This window comes from Nannobrachium achirus, assembly GCF_963921795.1.
Source record: "Nannobrachium achirus genome assembly, chromosome: 7".
Classification (NCBI taxonomy): Eukaryota; Metazoa; Chordata; class Actinopteri; order Myctophiformes; family Myctophidae; genus Nannobrachium; species Nannobrachium achirus.
In genome coordinates, this window is record NC_137816.1 from 33,452,230 (window position 1) to 33,468,579 (window position 16,350).

Here is a 16,350-nt window from a genome sequence, read left to right on the forward strand (position 1 = left end):
CCAGGGGCGTCACAAGGGGGGGGGAAGTGGGAATGAGTTACTAGGGCCCAAGGTGGAGGGGCCTTAATTATTTTATACTTTGGCTATTGAAAAATAGCAGATATACAAGCTCACAGCGCGGCACCGAGCTGTGAGCTTGTAGATCTGCTATTTTTGAAAAGTCGTGAAAATGTGTGCACATTTTTGAATATATGTAAGCGAACATTTCTAACTCAAAATTTGCTTCTGGGGGGTCCCTGGAACTAAATATTTTGAGATGGGGGTCCGTGGCCAAATACATATCATTTTGGTGGTCCTTCACGTGAAAAAGTTTGAGCACCACTGACACAGAAACATAGGTTTTTCAAAAAACCTCAGAAGGATTTGAAATATTCAAAGACTTGCACAAGTTTTCATGATTTTTCAAAAATAGCAGATCTAGTATATCTGCTATTTTTCAATAGTTAAAGCACAAAATAATGCGTAATAATGCGTTCCCATGAAGAACATTCACGGGGGGCCCACAGTGAATCCTTGTACCCAGGGCCCAGAATTTGGTGCGACACCCCTGTGTAGCGCTGCCCAACACCAGGGCTGTGGAGCGCTGCACGCTGACATCTCTATCTTGTCATAAGGCATGCTGTCTGGCCATCCATCACCTGAGTGGGTGGATGGCACCAATGACGCTGTAAGCACCGAGCAGCGCTGAGCCACTCACTGGAGCCTGATGGATGGATGGGTCCTCATCAGCCCCCCACTCCCAACCCAGTGGTGGACCAAGTATATCCTCGCTGTCGGGGCAGAACACCTCTTACTTCCGTATTTAAACCTTTTGTGTTTTGTCGTAAAATATTACGCCACTACAGCGTCACACAAAAGCGTCAAAATTATCAGATATACAAGCTCGTAGGACCTTGTAGATCTGCTACTTTTGCTTGTTTTCTCTTTTATTTCAGTCCTGAAAAGTATCAGTTTTAGACATATGAGGTTTCCGCCCGACAGAGTCGGTATACTTGAGTAAATACTCAAGTATTTAATAGTACAAAGTGCAAATCTATATCAATGCATTGCTGTATAGAAATGTAAAAACTTGTAGATCAGCTATATTTGCTGTATTAGTGGTTAATTCATAATATGTTTTTGTTAAGTTTGTCTATTTCTGGAAATAATTGAGTGGATTTGAAATCTAGTGGAGTGAGTCATGTGCTTACAAAATCTAATTAAATAATAATCCTCAAAGAATGTACTTATGTAGCAGTACTCAAGTAAATGTACTTCAAAGTAAGTGTTACTGTCCACCACTGGCTGAGGCCAGGAGACCACAGCCTGTCCAAATGGACCAAATTAGCCTCACTTTCCTCCCCATCCCCCAGCATAGGGCGGCTTTGCATCGGGAGAATGAAATATGCCTGCATTGTCTACCTCAGAAAAAAATCTATTTCATTCGCCCATCTGCAGATCAATAGGTACAATGGGATTGCTGGGGATCGATCTCTGCCTCTCTCCTAACCCCCCATTTCCAATTCCCTTCAAATTGCATCATTGGTCTAAAATAATATGTATTCTTTTTATTTTCCATAAGCCGATTAGTCCAAGAGACCTTCCTTCCCTTTTTGTTTTTCTAAGAAAAAGAGTAAGTCATTATTTTGGTTTTTTTCCAGATCAGCGTCTGTATGTAGTCACTACTATGATATTGTGTGATGTCAGAAAAACTAAATATTTGGTTAATGCCTTATAAAAATGCATGGGTCAAAAAAAGAAAATCAGTTTGTTAGATGAGCTGATTTCAAGAGTTTCTGCTTTTTGTTTTTGTTTCTGAAAAGGATTGTTCTGTGACTGTAATTTATTCTGGGGTAATAATTATTACTGACATGTTACTCCTCTGTGATGATGATGGGCCCATCATTGTTCTGTGCCGATGTGATCGTGTTTTATTTGGGGGGGAGGGTAACCCTCCTCCCCCCCAGCCTCTTCTACTGTGGTGCTTTTTGCCTTTTATTTCTTATTCTGTTTAGTGCACCGGTTCTCATCACCGGATCCGGGAACTACCCAGCGGTCTAAACACGTTGCGTCTGTAACTCTGAGAGAGTACAAATAGAACCAAATTTGGTTCCATTTGTATGCCCTGGGGGCTTTTTTGTGTTATCCTTTTTAACATAACCTTTGACTTTACTACATCTACTGTTAATAAGCATGTTAATAAAGTATTCAATCAATCAAGTCTACAACGCAAAATCCTCCCGAGTTACAGAACCCGCAACTGGTGGTCCACGGACCAGACGTTGAGAACCAGTGTCTTTAACCACTTAAACCCCAGCATCCGTATTGTGGGGAAAGCTTTTGCTGAAAATAGCAGATTGACAAGCTTACAACGCATTATGCATCGTAAGCTTGTCAATTAGCTGTTTTCAGCAAAAGCTTTTCCTACAACAACAGGAAACAGAAAATACTCTAGCATCCACTCAACCATATGGGGTTTAAGTGATTAACGTTCATCTGCCTCGGTGGCCTGACCAGAGACACCATGGAGTGGCGGGTGTCTCTCCTGACAATGGGATTGTTGAGTTGGCGGGCGGTGTCTCTCCTCCTGACCAATGGGATTGTTGAGCTTTGTTCCGAAATGACTAGTTGCGGACCAATCGCAGTACACCGGTTTATTTTAAAATGTTTCCAACTGGACCAATCACAAGTACGCCATTTTATTTAGAAATGTTTCAACTGGATCAAGTCCTGACCTCCAGTCTGTTATCGTGTGCGTGCGTGTGTGTGTGTGTGTGTGTTGCGTGTGTGTGCGTGTGTGTGTGTGTGTGTGTGTGTGTGTGAGACCGTCCATCAGCCATAGACTTGCCCTGTGTTCTCTTGCTGTGTAGAGTGTAGATGTACTTAGTTACTGTCCACCACCAGAAGCGTGCTCAGTATCACCACACCTAACCACTGAAACCTTCTAGTCTTAGTGAAACCCACCTGAGTTGGCTAACTGTTTTTCCCCTATACACCAAATCTCGTCACCAAAAATGGCATGATTGACATGCATAGATCTGCTATTTTTAGTGGTGTTCCCCCCAGAATATCGTTGCTGTCGGGCAGAAACCAGTTATCTCCATATTCAATTTTTTTATTTATTTTTTTGTAAATGAATGTCTTACTTTGATCATAGTACAGATCCTAGTACAGCGTCACTCAAAAGTAGCAGATCTACAAGCTCAATCTGTCAATCTGCTACTTTTGCTATTTTTGAATATGAATCCTGAAAAGTATGTTTTGGACATATTATGAGGTTTCCACCTGACAGAGACGATATTTTCTTTTTCACTGGCAGTGTTATAGCTGTTTTCTTTTTTCTTTATTTTCTTTTCTCCTTGATAATCAATGAGTCTCATATACGATGAAAACGTAAGAGTGACAATGAAAATGAGGTGCAATCGATGCTAAGAGAGACGAGTTGAGACTATGAGCAGAGAACCCAGGTTGGTGGAACTTGATGTTTGTGTATCAGCTGTGTGCTATGCAACCCCCATAGGCTTTGGAAGGGATGATCCAAGTTGAAAGTGCCCCTTCGATAAAGTAATTCAGTGGTTCTCAAGCCTTTTCATGTAAAGGATCCCCCATAAATGAATGGACCCCCATCTGAAATATTTTATGAGTATGACTGGGACACCCAGTCCACCATTGAATATTTGTGCTGTTAAAACGTTTCAAAAAAATATTACATTTTTCAAAACCTTTCAAGATCATTAACTAACTTTGCAGGGGACCCCGCTGAAACCCCTGCAAAGACCCCTGGGGTCCCCAGACCGCACTTTGAGAACCACTGAAGTAGGCTAATTGACAGATTCGATGGTACAAATGATCCACCTAAAGAATATTTAATCAGGTTAATTTCCTGATTTACTTAAAAATGTTTATGAGCAGCAGGGATTGAGGCGTATACAACGTGTACTGTGATGTGATGGTAAAGAAAGTGAGGGTGGATGAGATGGAGCTTATTGTGGGTGGGGAAATACGGGTGTCTGTTAAAAGGGATTAAAGGAATAGTTCACCCCCAAAATCACTTTCTTTCCAATCAATAGTTTCTTTCCTATCAGTTACCACTAACCTGACTCCGCCAGAAGGTGGCAGGCAGTAGTGCGTATACTTCATATACCACACTGCTTTTACCATCTGGGCTTTCTCGGACAGACCCGATGTAAGGGGCGGGCCATTTTTTCAAGTTCTTTAGCAGGTGATTGGATGGGGCCGTCTGTCTATCACAGTCTGCGTGTGCCAACTCCAACCACTCATATTGGCCTGTCTGCATGACGTTACACCCAGAATCCGCCTCCTGGGTTTCCACGTGGTCTGCAGTCAGACTCAATTGGCTCAGAGCCCGCCCGTAGCTGCCGCTGATTGGTCCGGCCCGGGACTTTACGAGTGACAACACTCCCTGAGCAGGTTCGCACTACTGCCACCATCTGGCGGAGTCAGGTTAAGTTGCCACAATTACACCATGAAGCCTTGAATTCATGTAGAATTGTTTGTTTTTGTTGCATTCCTGATCCAATAATCCAATATTTGATGAATGAAAGTAAAATAGAGCCGCAAGATTAACAACAGGAAAACCACATAGAATAAACACCAAACTACTTCATGGGAAGAGTAATTTATAAGGGGTTGGGGATTTGGTGATTTTGGTGAACTGCTCCTTTAAGAGTGAGGAGACAGCCCTACAGCTTTATAAAGTAACAGTATGTCACTGAAGTGGACCTATGTAATTCCTTGAGAGAAATGTATGCTATAATGGTGTTTTTTTTGCAGATGAAATAAATGAAATTGTATGTGTAATGTACAGTATCATATTATGTCTTAAAATGTGCCCCTGTAATAGAGATCAAGTGTGGACAGAAGAGGAGAGTCTTCGTTCAATTATTGCTGCTGAACAAGTGTTACTTTATTGTTGACAAGACCACTGTTTCTCACCGTTGAGTCTGCAGGTCTGTAACTCTGATAGTTAAATAAGCATTGAGGATTTTACAGTGGATATAGGGATTCCAGTATATGGTTTAGTTCAGTGATTCTCAACCTTTTAGTTTCAATGACCCCTAGTTTCATATTGTTGCTGTCAGGCAGTGTTCTTTCGTAAATGAATGCCCTACTTGATCATACTACAGCATACATACAAAAGTAGCAGATCCACAAGCTCGTTTTGAGCTTGTAATTTGAATCCTGAAAAGTTTTGGAACCCCAGACACATAAGAGTCCATTTGGGCCGCGGGTGGTACCCGGACACCGACGTTGAAAACCACATAAACATAAATCTTCTCTTCTGGGGGTCCCTGGCACAAAATGTTTTCAGATGGGCCAATTACATCGATTTGGGGGTCCGGAAAAGGTTTGAGAGACCCTGGGCTACACTGCCTGGAGAGAGGCCTTATGTATGGCTAGAGAGAGACGGCGTGCAGGAGGGAGGGGTCGAGGCTGGCTGTTCATTCTGGCACAGGGACGGCTGTCTTCCATTCAGCTGCCCAAATAATAGCAAATTCTAATACAGTGGTTCTCAATTTCTTTTAATTTCAAGGACCCCCAGTTTAATATGCATATAGGCCACAGACCCCCTTATTAACTCCAGAGAGTGTACTAAGTCCCCTCAAGGACCCCTGGGGGTCCCCAGACCCCACTTTGAGAACCACTGTTCATATAACTCTATTGTGAGAACCTGTGTGAGCCCTTCTCCTCTCACAGAGAAGTGTCTTAAAGTGTGTGTGTGTGTGTGTGTGTGTGCGTGCGTGTGTGTGCGTGCGTGCGTTCATGTACGTATAGCCTACTGTATGTGGTGTATGCATGTGTGTGTCATGCGTGATCAGCCATCGACTTGTCCTGCGTGTTCTCTTACCACTGAATGTGGTAAAATGGTTGTTTGAGTTCTTTGTGTACATTTCCTTGCCATGTATGTATGTATGCATGTATGTATGTGTGCAGTGCACTACTATAACATATCTCTGTACAGTCCCTCATGGCCAAATGTATATACTGAATGTATTGTTTGGGGACATAGAGGCATCAAGGTTCTAACTAAATAAAAGTTGCGTTCATTTGAACACATTGAAGGTCTTTTGTCTACCAGCATTAGATCAAGGTCAAGGTTCACTGTAGCGCAAGGGCACTTCAACTGCATTTACACCTAATAGTGCACTGAACTATTCATACAAGAGATGCAGACAACAGACTAGACTGCACTCTGTCGAGGTGCCAACTTGCGCCTTGTGCACTCATGGCCATATATGGCCTACTTGTGCGCCAGCAGAGCACGCAAGTACTTCGATTGGTACTGGGTATGTGACGACACTTGTTGGTTTGTGGTGACGTCACGGTGACCTCACATCTAGAGTGAGGATTATTTATATCAGGTCGCACTTGTTGGTTGTGACGTCACAGAGAATGCTGCTCCCTCTCATTGGCTAGAGGCCTTGCCTTTGTACTGTCGGCCGGAAACAGACAGCTAGAAACATACGACACCAAACACAGTACGCAAGTAATAAGGAAAGAAAGGCAAATGTATACTGGATGATGTGACGATCGTAGTAATCATGGTCAGTATCATGTCCGTATCATGTCAGTATAATGATCAGTATAATGATGACCGGTATCATGTCCGTATCATGGTAGTATAATGGTCAGTATAGTAGAATAGAATAGTCCCCACTACTTGGGGTGTTTTTGTCACATTATACGTACATATACTGTATACACACTATCCTGTCAGTATCATGGTTATGATGCTGTACATGTCTTTTAAATAAAACATTTTTGTCATCATACCATTTTTTCACTGATCCTAACACTGTTTCATCATTAAATATGTAAGTAAAATACATTATTTATTATATACATTATTTGCAAAACACTGCTTTAGATAGCAAGGCATTCAAAAGGTTGACAAAATTGTAGATTATAAAAATATAAGATTTATTTTCTTGGTAAATCATTTATGAATATAAGATTACTGATTTGAAATGTTGTCATTTAGCCCTTCCTCTGCCTCGCATATTTATATTAGACTGGGCAGATGCCACATGGAGTTCTGTGTCAGCCATGCATGGCCAAATAAGGAATCCAGGCCATGACATCAATACTATGTCATCATATCGGTGACATCAGGGTTCTCAATTGGGGATTTACATATTTATCGTTTTTGGACAACCGACGATCTGACCGATTTCCCGATTGGCATCAATCGCTTGTGTCTTTTGAATGCCAAGTTTGAAGCCAATCGGTCAAACGCTCTCAAGATATGCGGGAGATGGGTGGGGAACACTTTTTTTGCACATTTCGTGCATATAAGAATATATATGATATGGATTTATTTCATACAATGATAAAATGAGGTGTGAAACTTCCCTTACAAGTACATGCCCTTGACATCATGATGCTACTAGTATGTCACAAGGACTTACCCCCGATCCATTTAACACATTGTCCCATTCCTCCTCCTCTTCTTCTATATCACTCAAGATCTAAGAGTGTACCTTTGTTTCTTTTCCTTTTCTCTGCTTTTTCTTTCTGGACTTGATAAGGATCTTGTCCAGCAGCTTAGAGAACAACTCAATATCCAGTTTGCACCTCTCTCTTAAAGCCTTGTCAATCCTCCAGGAATTGTCTCGCTGCTCCCTCTTGAACTTGTTCTTGATCTCTGATCGAGCTCTGTGAGGAAACAACTGACAGATTATGGAAAAGTCTGTCCCCAACATGCTGATAGCCAGGAAGAACATTTCTATCTCTTCCTTGGACCAGGGTTTAGAGTAGGTCCGTTTACTGAAGCTTGAGTAAGTGGTAGTGGAGCCATGTTCGAAGATGGGGTCTTTATTGCCTGCTGGGTTTGGTCCTTTTGCTCTCTGGACCGTCACTGTCAAGCTCTCCTCGTCAATAATCAGGGAGCCGTCCTCTGACACTTTCACCATGGGAACCGTCAGCTGCTCATCCTCATCATCCTGCTCGTTATGTACTCCCTCGTCCACCTGCTGAGTTGACTCTGAGTTTCGGGCTCTCTTGGGTGAGGTCATGGGGTTAGAGACAGGTAAATGATAGATAAGATCTCTCATGGTAATCTTGGCAGGATATGGGGTGTATTCCTTTACATATGCTTTGGTTTTCTTATCCTTGTGGATCTCCCGTTTGAGTAGTTCTCTGAGTTTACGGGCCTTTTCCAACCTCTGTAGGTCTGATGAATCATTCAGGAGTCTACATAAGCTGAATGTTACTGGTAGAGTCTTGGCCCTGGTGGCACTCTCTAATATGTCTATGGACCCTTTTTCTGGTAGAGACAGAGATAATGTATCTGGTGGTTTGGGAGGAACATCTTTGGTATGGCTGCTTGGCAAAGGTTCCAATTGTTGGCTTTTTTCCAGGGACAGTTGCGTCTGTTCTAGTGAATCCTTGTCTGCGAGAACTGCAATCTGTGTTCTGGTCTCTTTCTTCTCTCCAGAGAGCTTCTGCTGGCTTGAGGTCATTGGCTCCGGTGAAAGCGTTGCATCAGTATGGCAGGATGTAGTCAGATCCTCTCTGTCTGGATCGGGTGGTCCTTCTGCAGATGTCAAGACTGTCCTGACACGGCTTAGGGCTGGAGCCACATTGGGCTTGATAGTAAAACGCCTCCTCCTTTCGATTGAAGTTGAGGAGGAGGTGCCATCACCACTAGTGTCACTGATATGCCTTGGGACAGTGTTTTCCCTTAAAGTAGACACGCTAGATTTAACCGTCACAACAGCAACAGAATTTTCCTTGTTAATTTCTGCCTGAGGCTTAACAGAATGAACCTGTGTAGCATCCTGAGACACAGGAAGAGGTACAGTTCTAACCTGTGTAGCATCCTGGGACACAGGAAGAGGTACAGTTATCGGTGCTGCACTGATGCTTGGCTGGACATTGAACCTAGATGTGCCAATTATTTGTTTATTAATGTCCGACTGCTGTGGCTTAACAGACTGAACCTCTTCATTCAGCTGGGTAGCATCCTGGGACACAGGTAGAGGTACAGTTCCACGCGCTGCACTGAGATTTGGCCGGACACTTAGTCTAGATCTGCGAATCATTGTGACCTTTAGAGGTCACTGCATACTGTAGTACTTAGAGGTTAGAAGGCAGATGTCTATGATGTATATATATAGTCTATGATGTCAGATTGATGACACCAGGGATCTCCATATGCCCATATACGGGGATATCGTCCGGGTCAGCGGTTCTGGACAACCAACCGTCAATCCGGCCAATGTCACACCGGGCATCGCACTACCTCAGGTCCTTGACGATGGTTCTTGATACACTCACGCATGCAAACACATAGATTTAATCTCTATATGCCCATCCATATATGGGCATATCGGTCGGATCTGTGTTAATGGACACCCGGATCTTTATATGCCCATATAAAGGCATATCGGTCGGATCAGTGTTAATGGACACCTGGATGGGGATATCGGTCGAATCCTAATGACCCGCAGTTCTGACAACCGCAAATCCATTCACACCGGGCACCGCAGCCCCTCAGTTCCTCGTTGGCACAGTTTGAAGTCTGTCGGTTCTCAAGATACACACCTGATACGCCAGAGATATCTTTGCTGGCTTGGCCACATACATGCATAGCATGGAAGAATCCCCAAAGACCTCCTTCATGGAGAGCTTGCTTCAGGGATGGCCACAGCTCTGCTACAAAGACAAAGCTACGGTATATGTAAACAAGACCTAAAAGCGACAAACATTGAAAGACGAGACACCTGAAAACTTGAAATCCCTATAGGGAACAAGAGTTCCAGCATCACAGTGGACAACCAAGAGCACTGATCCAATGGTTAGGATGCCTAGGAGAACATTGCAACGCTTGCGGATCGGCTATTTTCACAACTAAACTGATATGCCCCTTTAAGGAGACCGAGATCTCTGTATCTGTCTGTCTTAGTCCCTTTTATGTCCATATATGGAGATCTCTGTATCTGTCCATTTTATGCCCATAAATGGAGATCCCTGATGTCATCAGTGTACAGTATGGCCCATATATTGGGAATGTCCCCTGTTGTGCCCATATATGGAGCTGACTGATTTGTTTGCGCCTGAGGCCATAACAGGACACAAAGGTTAGACAGCACACTCCATATTTTGGCGTAGATGCATTGGGAACTCCTTATATAGTTATGGCTAAGTCATGGTGCCATGAGCGTGATGTCTTAGAGGTTCGCCGGGTATTTGAAATAGGGCTTAAGTGTCCATTTGTAATGTCATGCAGCATTTGTGCTTCGGGGTAATATGCATAATCTTACAATAAATGCGAGAAATCTCTGTGAGTATGTATGCATGTATGTATGTATGTATGTATGTAATCCGCATATCTCGAGAACCATTCGTCCCACCGACTTCAGATTCGGCACGCGCGTTCCCTGCCGCGACTCGGAGTGCCGTGCCCGGCCTCGACCCGACACGACACGACACGCGGTATTCCCTAACCGGGACATGATATCTCCATATATATATATGGGCATAAATGGACACAGGCAAACAGATGGTCAAAACGGGTCCTAACAACAGTTATAATAGGTTTGCATTAAAGGGTGGGGCATTCATTCCCTATTTGCATCGTTCCCGAGTAGACCGGCACCCGACTAGGCGCTTGGCCGTCCAAAGGCCAGAGATCTCCATATATGGGCATAAAAGGGACACAACAGACAGATACAGAGATCTCCATATATGGGCATAACATGGACGCAGACAGACAGATATCACCATTTATGGGCATAAATGGACACAGGCAAACAGATGGTCAAAACAGGTCGTATGACATAAGGTATAATGGGGTTTGCATTAAAGGGTGGGGCATTCATTCCCTATTTACATCGTTCCCGAGTTGGCCAGGTCGCCGAGCTTCTAGTGTATTATAATTAAAACATTAATTAATCTAGATCATCTAGTGGTATTGAACGAGCATAACATGTCGTTCCACTTATATCCTCTCTCTCTCTCTCTTCTACTGTTTCCACTGTTCTCTATCTGTCCCTTCTTACCCCCCCTCCATCTCTCTCTGTCTGCATGTCAGTGAGTCTGTCCAACAGCCTTTAAGATTCCTATTAAAATTCTGTACTGTATCTCAGGCTTCCGTCCAATACTCTCTTAGGATTTATTTACAAGTCCTTGAGGCGTAGATCTGTCACCACTATGACGTGCATTGAGACATTCCCTTGCAAGGACAACCCTGATGACAGGAAAACACAATGGGCCTGCTCAGGCAACAAAGATGGCAGGCCATGTTAAAAAGCAACGCACAAGTCAACAAATCAGTGAATTTTGACCATGTGTAATCCAAACATCCCTATTCTGGGTGAACATTCGGTGGAAATAGCCTCAAATAGGTGAACATTTGGGGGAAAAGGAGGGGTCCGATCGCAGGCCCTCGGGGTACTCCCTCCAATGGAGTATATAAGGTTTAAGCGGTTAAATATATACATGTATCCCTCAATCCATCCAGACAAACCTCCAACTGAAATATTCAGAAGATAAACAGAGTTTCACACACCATATTTTATTCAGTAGCCATTCATAGCAGAGCCATGCCAGCAAAAATGATAATAGCTTGCCGTGCCAGAGCATCTCCTCTCCTCTCAGCAACCCATTCTGTTTGTATGTATCAGGAGGACTTCAGGTTTATAGCACAGCTGTTGTGGGAAGGAAATGGTAAATGGGGCCTTATGGGGGCACCCCAGTGGTTCACCTGGTAGAAGAGCTGAGCCACCACATAAATAAGGTCGGGGCTAGAATCCACCCAAGGCTGTTTGCTGCATGTCATCGCCTCACTGTTTACTGCCTTTCCTGTCTCTTCCTCTCTCGCTGTCACTATCAGAAATAAAGCAGAAATGCAGTGGTAGAAAATAAATGGTAGATGGTCTGTGTTTCTGTAACATGTTTAAGCACAGGTGCTTTCAATGTGCTACATTCACACATTCAGAAGGCAGAGGAAACTCATCGGGAGCAGTTAAGGTTCAGTGTGTTGCTCAAGACACTGCCAAGAGGAGATGGTATCTAACCAGGGAACTTCCAGTTCCCAGATGGACACTCTAGAAATAGTATAAATATTTAGTTTTTTTCCAAAACATTTTGACTTTCAAAATGCTAAATTGTAATAAAATAAAAATAAATACATATATATGTATACATACATACATACATTCGGTAAATTAATAGTTAGAGATATATATATAGGAGAAAAAAAGAAAAGATTATCCCCTTGATGCTTGAAGAAAAGAATGTACAGTATGACATCAAACGTTTTGGTGGAAGAGCAGTAAAATGCTTGGTGTTTCCTTCTGTTAGACAACAGTTTTATGTCATCTTTTATGTCATTGTGATGGGATGAGTTGTGTTTGCAGATGCCTTACACCTGCCTTATTGCTCCCCAGATGCTGCTCTGCAGCACCAGGGCATTCAGTGTCACAATGGTGGTCTTTTACAGCCCAGGAGTCATGTCTCTAAAGCCATGTGCCTGTGACAATGTATTCTAACCAGGCAGACAGACCACCTCAAAAGTGGTTTTCTATTCTTTTCCATTATAACCAGGGATCACCATGCAGTAAACAACATCTGTCTAGTTATACAGACTCAGATATGGACAAGCAAGGCCAGCGAGAGCGGATTACATGTGATGGCATTATAGTAATCTGGTTAGAAAGGATGCCAACTGCAATCTCATTATTATAGTCAATTATTCAGATTACCGGTATACACAAAGGTTATTGCTTTCTGGCAAACCCAGAAACCTGTTTGAAGTAGGATCTTTTTTAATTCTGACAAAATATAAGAGAACCAATCTCAAAGATCATCTGGAAAGTGTGCAAGGCTATTAATAATGTAATAATGTTCCATTTTTGTGGATATCTGATACTACGAGTGTTGAAATGTTTACGGGTGAGGGAATCAAAGCAGTGCCCTGCTACACAGCCTGTACATAACCAAATTTAAATTAATGTCTACCAATTAGAATAAATAGCTCCCCATAAATTAGAATGAATTGTCTGTCCAACTTTTGTGTATGGATCTTCTACATACAGCAACACAAAAATGAGAGTAATCAAATTGTGCTACTAAGTGCAGTTAATTACATTAATTTGTGGTTTAAGCAGGTCATCATAAATCTGTGACTGATTGCATTCAGACCTCCCTGTCACAAGAACGTCTACAGGCTTGCCTGTACTAAGGAGAACAATTACCTTCACAAAAGTGCATTCAGTCAACCACTTAACTAGTTATAAATATGGAAAATTGCCTCTCTGTTATATATATATATATATATATATATATATATATATATATATATGTTGCACCCCTAATATATAGATAGATGGCTAAACAGAAACTGCATTGGGATACCAATATTATCCAATCAGGAGAGAGAACTCTTACAGGATACAGAATAAAAATGTTTTTACACTACATACACTACCTTTAATTTGTGAGACCCTGCTCCAACCATGCTACTCTGATCTAGTGGGAAGGTGCTACAAATGGAAGGCAGAGCTTTGGAAAGTCAAGCTCTGATGGACACTTAAGCCACAGGCTATCAATCAACTCTGGCTCATGTCAGAATGTAGGTTTGCTCTGCCCTGCAATTGGGGGAAGAAAAACCAGCTATACCTCGCTCTGTCTCCGTGCGGGCACTACCAAGTAAACCACAGACATACACCTATAGCCTGATTGCCAGACCCATGAAATGGGTAGGCCTACATAAGCAAATGTCTGTCGGTCCGGGTTTTCTATATAAAGGGTATATATGATGATGACATGATGATGACATGCCTACAAAAGGCATGATGTCATAAATGATGATGACAGACAGGGGGTCTGGCACAACCAGGTTGACCTGGTCTAGTTTTTTATTCTACAAGGCCAAAACGTGCGATACATGTGACACATTGTGAAAGTGTAGATATTTTTTGCACGCGGTCTCAAACATTTTCATGTCAAAAATTGATATGTATTAGGCCGCGGACCCCAATTTGAAATATTTGGGGTCAGAGAGAACATTTATTTCCCTCAAATTATTCAAAATTGTTCAGTTTTTTATTAAACATTTTGGAAATAGCAGATGTACAAGCTAACATCATGTTGCATTGCGACAGCTGTGTTGTGTCAGCTGTTTTCAAATAGGGTTAAAGTGGTTGAACTGATTTTAACAAATAATTTGACTGGGGACTCCCTTGAACCCCCTCAGCCCTCAAGGACCCTGCACTTTGAGAGCCACTGGAGTAAGCAACGTAGTCTCTTTCCTCCAGGTCTGGATCCCAGAGTGTTCAGCCTTCAGCCAGGGAGTGACAGGCCAGACAGACAGTCAGAGACTGTCTCAGGCTGGATAATGAGGTCTGTCCTCTCCAGCCAAGAGGTCAGGCAGCCAAGGAAGGAAGCGTCCAAATAAACAGAACTGACACAAATACAAATAGCTTCAATAATAGGCAATTATCCTCTGGTGGGGAACCTTCTTGGAATTCCACTTTTCCATCTCATCTCACTCTCCAACCCATCTCCAGTAGGCTAGCCTATTGTATGTCCTTTTAATTCACGTTTGTTGAAAACATTGTGACGCAGATGATTAGAATCAGGGGCGTCACAAGGGGTGGAAAGGTGGGACCAGGGCCCAAGGTGGACGGGGCCTTCATTATTTTATACTTTAGCTATTGAAAAATGTAGTGCCGCGCTGCAAGCTTGTAGATCTGCTATTTTTGAAAAGTCGTGAAAATGTGTGCAAATCTTTGAATATAATATAATATAATATATATATATATATATATATATATATATATATATATATATATAAATATTTTAAGCCAACATTTGTTACTAAAATCTTGCTTCTGGGGGTCCCTGGAACTAAATATTTAACAAATTTCACGATTCTTCAAAAATAGCAGTGCCGCGCTGTGAGCTTGTATATCTGCTATTTTTCAATAGTTAAAGCACAACATAATGCGTAATAATGCGTTCCCAGTTCCCCCTATGAAGAACATTCATGGGGGGGCCCGCAGTGAATCCTTGTACCCAGGGCCCAGAATTTGGTGCGACACCCCTGATTAGAATTATCAGTGTTTTGCTATACATACAGTGAAATGTGGTTGTCATTTGATGTGTGTTTCCACTTTCCAGTAGGCCTTTTTTCATTGTATCATTACCAGAGCTTTGGGGTTCAATCGGCTGTATTAAGGATTCCAGAGTTGTCAGTTTTTCAGGAATGTGATTAGAAGCACATAAAACACAATAAAACATGAAAACCTCATATGGCATGCGTGCTTTTTATTTTAGTGCATTGTTGCTTTGTGGCCAACATGTTTGTTAAATGTGTCTAAAGGACTATACTAGGTTCATATTAAGGCTGGGCAATATATCATTTCATCTTGTGATTTAAAAATGTCTTATTTTATTCATGTTGTATTTGTGTAAACTTTTCATTCATGTCTTGTACAAAATAAAAAAGAATCGATAACAAAAAAAGGCTTGGCAATATATCGAAAGATTATCGATCGAGGTATCAACATGCGAGGTATACATATCGACAAAGATGGCTTGAAATTAGGTATTGATGTGTATATGTGTGTATGTGTATAATTCATTAATAAACACACTATGCATGCACGTAGCACATGCAAAAAAGCAGTCCATCTGTAACCAGGTGTGGTTATTTCAATAAAACCATAGTTGGAAAATGGAAATAAGGCATTTTCATTTCTTATCTGGGTTAGGCAGGCAGTGGACCTAAAGCAGAAAAAAAAACATTAAAAACCATATAATGCAATTGTTTTGACTAATACCGTGAGTAATATCGATATCGAGGTATTCAACAATGTTATCAAATATCGAAGGTTTTCCCCAGCCTTAGTTCATATAGTTTGCAATGTGTAATTCACAAACCAATCTTTTCTCCAGGCATTTGTTTTGCCTAGGCTTTTAAACAATCTGCACTTTTTAAAACGCAACAATAACTTTGACAGAAATTAACTGTACAATGATATTTAGGTAGTTTTGGATAACCTATCTTAATCACGTGTCAAGTCTCTGCCAGTTGGATTTCATACTGTAATGAAATTAAAGGAATCAAACTGCTTGGTAAAATCATTTGGCAGCAATAGTCAAGTATACCATGAATCATAATCAATGGGTTTGCCAGACCATCAATGTTGACTGACAATTGTATTAAACATTGGGTCCAAACCACAATAAAAAAGTTAAAGCCATGATTACAAACACTAAAATGCAATCTTCCCAGTTGACACTTTAAGAACCGGTAATTATTTATTAAATTGTTTTATTAATAAATATCTTATGCAATTTACCGTCAGAAGTGACAGGAGATAACTGTCCAAACCCCTACTA